The sequence below is a fragment of the Mauremys mutica genome, unplaced genomic scaffold (assembly GCF_020497125.1).
Source record: "Mauremys mutica isolate MM-2020 ecotype Southern unplaced genomic scaffold, ASM2049712v1 Super-Scaffold_2380, whole genome shotgun sequence".
NCBI classification, from domain to species: Eukaryota; Metazoa; Chordata; order Testudines; family Geoemydidae; genus Mauremys; species Mauremys mutica.
In genome coordinates, this window is record NW_025423354.1 from 1,023,328 (window position 1) to 1,028,741 (window position 5,414).

The 5,414-nt window shown below is 51.3% G+C and overlaps 1 non-coding gene across 1 annotated transcript; it reads left to right on the forward strand.

Annotated features, from left to right (window-relative positions):
- Window positions 1–1,804: 1,804 nt before the first annotated feature.
- Window positions 1,805–1,880, forward strand: TRNAN-GUU. The gene has a single exon. It is a non-coding gene; the product is annotated as a tRNA-Asn (tRNA).
- The last annotated feature ends 3,534 nt before the right edge of the window (window positions 1,881–5,414 follow it).

The following is a 5,414-nucleotide window of genomic DNA, read 5'->3' on the forward strand; positions in this document are numbered from 1 at the left end:
ACAAACTATCTTATTTATACAGAACTTAACAAGATAACAAAGGAAGCAGAATCAGATAAGTTTACCTGGGCTAGGCATGCATAGCTCATTTCCGTGCTAACTATTACCCATCTTCTGTTAATGTTTCACCATTAGCACCATTGTTTATGCCTAATGTTTCTTTTCCTGGCACCTGTATTTCAACATTTCTTATCTGCTTAAAAGTACATACAACATTTCTTTAATCCATTCTTATTTTTACAATATAATTCATTCTACTTTCACACACAGCTACCCCATTGATACTCAAAAAGACAGTGTCCCCTGGTGGGTGTACATCACTGATCTCTCTCCTCTCAGAGCACTGACTGCCCCTCTGTTTCCTTGCCTCTCAGCCTGTGCAGATGGGACCTTTCCCTCCAGTGCTGGAGGATTGGCCCTTCTCATCTACCATTGTCCCAGGCAGCACAGCGGGTGGGAATCTTACATGTACTGAGGCGACTTAGGAGCAGAAACCCCCCTAAACCTTCCATGCAATTGGCACTTGCCCCTCGCTGAGCAGGACTAAAACTCCTGCAGGGAGACTGGTGGGCCACATCCCCTCTGGGCATGAGCAAAGAAACAGGGTGAAAAAATAAACTCGGAGAGGCTGGGGATTGAACCCAGGATCTCAGACATGTAAAGCAAGTGCTCTACCACTGAACTACACCCCTAGATGGCCTATGTCAGCTATGGGTCACACTCAGAGCCCTCCTGTTCCCACTGCATCCAGTGACCTATAAGCTTCACGAGAAGCCCATTCCCCTCTCTGAGGGCCAATCCTGCTCTCCTGGAGGTTACTTGTTCATAGGGGTCACTTTGCAGCAGGGCCAGATTCGATGTGTGGGGCAGAGAGAGTGGGTGCCCTGGACTCAGGGTGCAGAGATACACTCAGCCCTCTCCCCTGCATTGGGTGGGGGGTGCTGCCACCCCCTGCTGGAAGGTAATGGGAGGGGAGAGGCACTGTGAGTCACTCAACACCTGACCCTGGTGGCAGCAGTGGTGTGGGGAGCTCCAGGTGTTTCTAGGATTTGCTCTTTCCACCTGCCTGTGAAGTCCAGCTTTCCCCAGCACAGTCACTGCAGTGCAGTGGTTACACCCACCCCGGATTGCATGATGGGAGTGCTCGTCCAAATGGTCATTTCAGCTGCTGTGGGATCTCCAGTCTCTTTCTTATTAGGGCAGGAGTAATCCACTGTATTTTCCTCTTCATTTTGGATCAAGGACAGAGTAACTGTACCTGGCATTTGAGGCCTGAAAGCTTCACCCTGGCCTGGAAAGAACTCACCATTAAGGGGTAAGGGTTTCTAAGAGCAAAACCTAGTAGGAGGTACAAAGGGCTGTACTGTGCAAAGACAGAGGCATTTTTGAACCTTTTTTTTTGTTTTTGAACCATTACTTGCTTTAAGCTTATGCTATTAAATCTTTTTGATGGTATATTTTGGTCCTGAGAGGTAAAATGGAGTGAGGTAGCAAAGGGTGATGCATGTGCTACAGAAGTTGTGTGCCCCCCTGCCCTTGCGCTGGTCCAAGAGTCCAGTATTTGCATAAACCCACCTGCTGACCTGTGACTAACAATCTCGCTCTGCTAACTCTTCCAGCAAAACAGGCCAAAGAAAGTGTATGCCAGCGCTGTACCACAGCCCCGGTGCTCTTTTCGGTTCCTTCCCACAGAACGTTCGCTCCATACCAGTCCAGTGCCTTGCTGTTGCTTGTCTAACCACTGCATGCATGTGCTATACCGTACCCTGAGCTGATTCCCGGCTTTTGTGCTCAATATGGCCTTGCCCCTCTGTGGCGCAATGGGTCAGCGCGTTCGGCTGTTAACCGAAAGGATGGTGGTTGAAGCCCACCCAGGGACGACGCTAAGCCCGTGCTGCTTCCTTGCTTCCCCGAGGCCTGTGGGGGAGCCTCAAAGGTCCCATTTTGCTGTCTCTTGGCCTCAGTGCTTTCAGCTGGTGGTCCAAAGAGCGGGATGGATGCCATTCAGAAACCCATCGCCCAGCAGCCATGCCGGAGGCTCAGGCTTAATCCTCAAGGCGGTGCACAAAAACTTTCAGCCGGGAACATTTCGCTCCCTTCCCGCCTCCGCCCAAGCGGCAAGGGAGAAGCGGACGAGACACGCCGGCTCAAAGACGCCTCCCTCCAACTTCCCTCTACGCTGTGCAAAGCTCTTGGCCTGCCTCATGCCTCGTCAGGAAAGAGCAGCCATGCGGCCCAAGCCTGAGTCACGTCCGCGGCCTGGCCTGCCCCCGGCTGACGGCGCGCAGAGCCACACGAGTCAATGGCAGGTGAAGTCAGGAGCCTCGGCTCTTTCCCCTGACAGGCTCACAGCGCTGCCTAGCGCCCCGAGAGCCTCCCTCGTGTTCTCCCGCAGCAGCCGCCTGCCGGTGTGGGTGGGAAAAGGGGGCCAGGAAGCACTGCAGCCTCATTCCAGGACAGGAGGCCTCGCCACGCCCAGGCCTGCCTCTTGCCTTCAGCCCAGGCAGCCAGAGGTGCCGGGGAGCTCCCTGGCAGGCCGTCGCTGGGCCTCAGCCACCTCTTGCCTCATGGCCTAGGCTCTTGGGGCTCTGCTGGTCACCGGCTTGCTTGAAGGCCCAGAAGGAAAAGAAACAAGTACCCACATAGCAGAGGATGGCTTTGATCCATCAACCTCTGGGTTATGGGCCCAGCACACTCCCGCTGTGCCACTCTGCTGTTTCTCTAGGCCCTCCCCCTGCCACCCAGCTGCTGCTATCTGGATTAGTGCCTTACTCGCTCTCGCGCTGGCAGGCAGATGCGCAGGCTGCTTGGCAGCTGCCCTGGTCACAGGATTTTACAGCTTATACAGGGTAAAAGGGATCTATTTGGGGTTTGGACCCCATTGGGAGCTGGGTAGCTGAGTGCCGGAGACGGGAGCACTTCTTAAACTGTTTTCAGTTAAGCCTTCAGCTTGTGGGGGACGAGATTCAGCCTTGGATCCGTGTCTGCAGCAGGCAAGCGCGTCTGGCTCAATCACCCCGCCCCCCACATGCTGTATTAGCAGACTAAAACCCGGAGCAAATGCACACGCCTTGCAAAGGAAAAGGAGCCGGGATCTCGAAGAAAAGTCAACATTTTATTAAGATGACGTTCAAAGGAAAAAAAAGTGTACGGTGCAGCATTTAGGCGTAGAAGTTTCTGGTGGTGATCAGGGGACAACGTACAGATTACTCAGGGGGTGCGAAGTTGGGTTTTAGATCGGATGGCATAAAGAATACATAATCTGCAATAGCCCCGACTGGGGGTAAAAGGTTAACGTACAGACACTGAGTTAGGAGGGGTATGTTGTCCATCTGAGGGCTACGTTCAGGAGTGGAGTATAACGAGCGGATACGACGCTGAGGATGGATTGACCTGCGTTTGGTGAGTTTTGACGTCCAGTGTTTTTTAATCTTTGCCACAATCTAGTTGAAGCAGGGTCAGTATGAACTCTACCCTGCCATCTGTTGGTGATCTGTTGTCAAGGCCAATCTGTTTTACCCAATATGTTGCCCACTGTGTAAAACTTGCACTTAATAATCACTGATTTTAGATCTGCAGTATAGAAGCAAAATTATTAGAGAATATTTAAAAATAAACGATACAAAGTGTTTGAAGCGTCAGTCATTGTGTCATTGGGGGTAGGATACAGGCTGTAGGGGGATATTAGCATTTGGGTATTGGACGGTATATACATATACATATACACAGTCTGTCATGTCCCCAATGCGGGGTATATGGTGGGTGAGTTCAAGGTACAGCCAGCAAATAGTGAGGGTAGCAACTCCAGGGGCTTCTCTCCCAAGCCATGTGATTTTAAACAGGACATTTGGCTCTCCCTTGGGAGGAGACTTTCAGTCTGCTGCTGTTTCCTGGTTACAGACTGATAGAATTTCATGAACTTGGAACATGCTACTCTGAGTTTGCAATTCCCATTTGTATCCTGTATGGGGGTTGGCGTCAGCAGATTGTGCACACTGTGTAGGGAAATAGCTGTATTAACTGGTTAAGAGAACTCTGCTAGATTGTTAGCTGCCTTACCCTGTGCAGTATTTCACTGTTGCGCTAGGGGAGGCATTACCTGTTGGTCAAATCAGCTCTTCCTGCCAAATAACGTTTTTGTGCCTGTGCCCTGTGGTGTGGGCGCTCTTGGCTGGAGAGCGTCTCGCCTAGCGATTCTTGGATAGCAATCACACCCCCAGCTCTGCGAAGCAGGAGAAACCCAACCTGAACTGACATCTAAGAACTTTTGGCTCTTAAATAACAAGCACTGAATAATTGGCTAAAACTATGCCTGGTTTGCACAGAGAGGGGTAAGGGTGGTGTAGTGGATGTTGGGCCAAGTTCCTCTGCCAGGGGGGCTGGGTAAGTATGTTCATTCCCTGGCTTTTCCTAATCCTACCAGAGGGATTGTCTTGCATGAAGGGTTGTGCAGTCCAGATTGATGCAGCAGCCACGGTCTATCTTGTACCCAAAGTGATCAAACTGTGCTGCATCCTTGCAGCGTGGAGGGAGGGAGGAGAGGGATTGCTACTTCCCGGATGGCAGAGGGAGGTGAGGGGCCCATCATGCATTCTCTGCACAGCACATGCCATTTGCTGGGGCGCTCCCTTGTGGGCTCCTGTATTAAGGAGTTTAAGGAGTGGCAGGAGTCTTACTTGGATAAGAAAAGCTCTGTTCGTGCAAATGCCAGGAAACAACAGCTGCTGTTTATACCTATTTGTAGCATTTTCTATGACGGAAGAAGCCCTGGCTGCTCTTCCACCCTCTCCAGAGCCTTGTACGGTACAGACTCTGTTAGACCCCTGGGCATAAGCACCCTCCTTAGATCCCAGCGTTGCTAGTGACTGGCACTTTCTGCCTGCCTGGATGGATGTATAGAAATTGCTGGGCATATGATCTGACCCAGAGCAGCCCAGCATTGCCCTAAACACCTCTCCAGTCAGATGGGACATGGTGGGAAAAGCAACATGCATCAGAGTAGTTGGGAGAGGAAACCTTTGTGCCTCAGCAAAGAACTAATCACTGTCCACAAGACCCCTGCCCCTGGGGTGGCGCTTTCAGCAGAGACACCAAGGAGCCTGACCTTCCCAGAGGTCCCAGCAGGGCAGTGTTCTATAGCTTGCCTTTCATCTACCTTCTCGGTGGATCCAGAGGTCCAGTCTCCAGGGCTCCCAAACTAGCACATTTCAGCAGAGGCACGTTAATCATTAAGTGTCTTTTCCTGATTTTTATATGTTCCTTTAAAGTTGCAATGGATTAAATCCCTGCCTGAGGCAGGGGTGAGGAAGCACCTTGTGTTCTGAAAGCGTCTCTTGTTTGATGGCTCTTGTCCTTTTCCATCATCTCTCACTGTATTGTTGCACCTGCTCTGCTATTCTCTTCTTGCTGTCTCT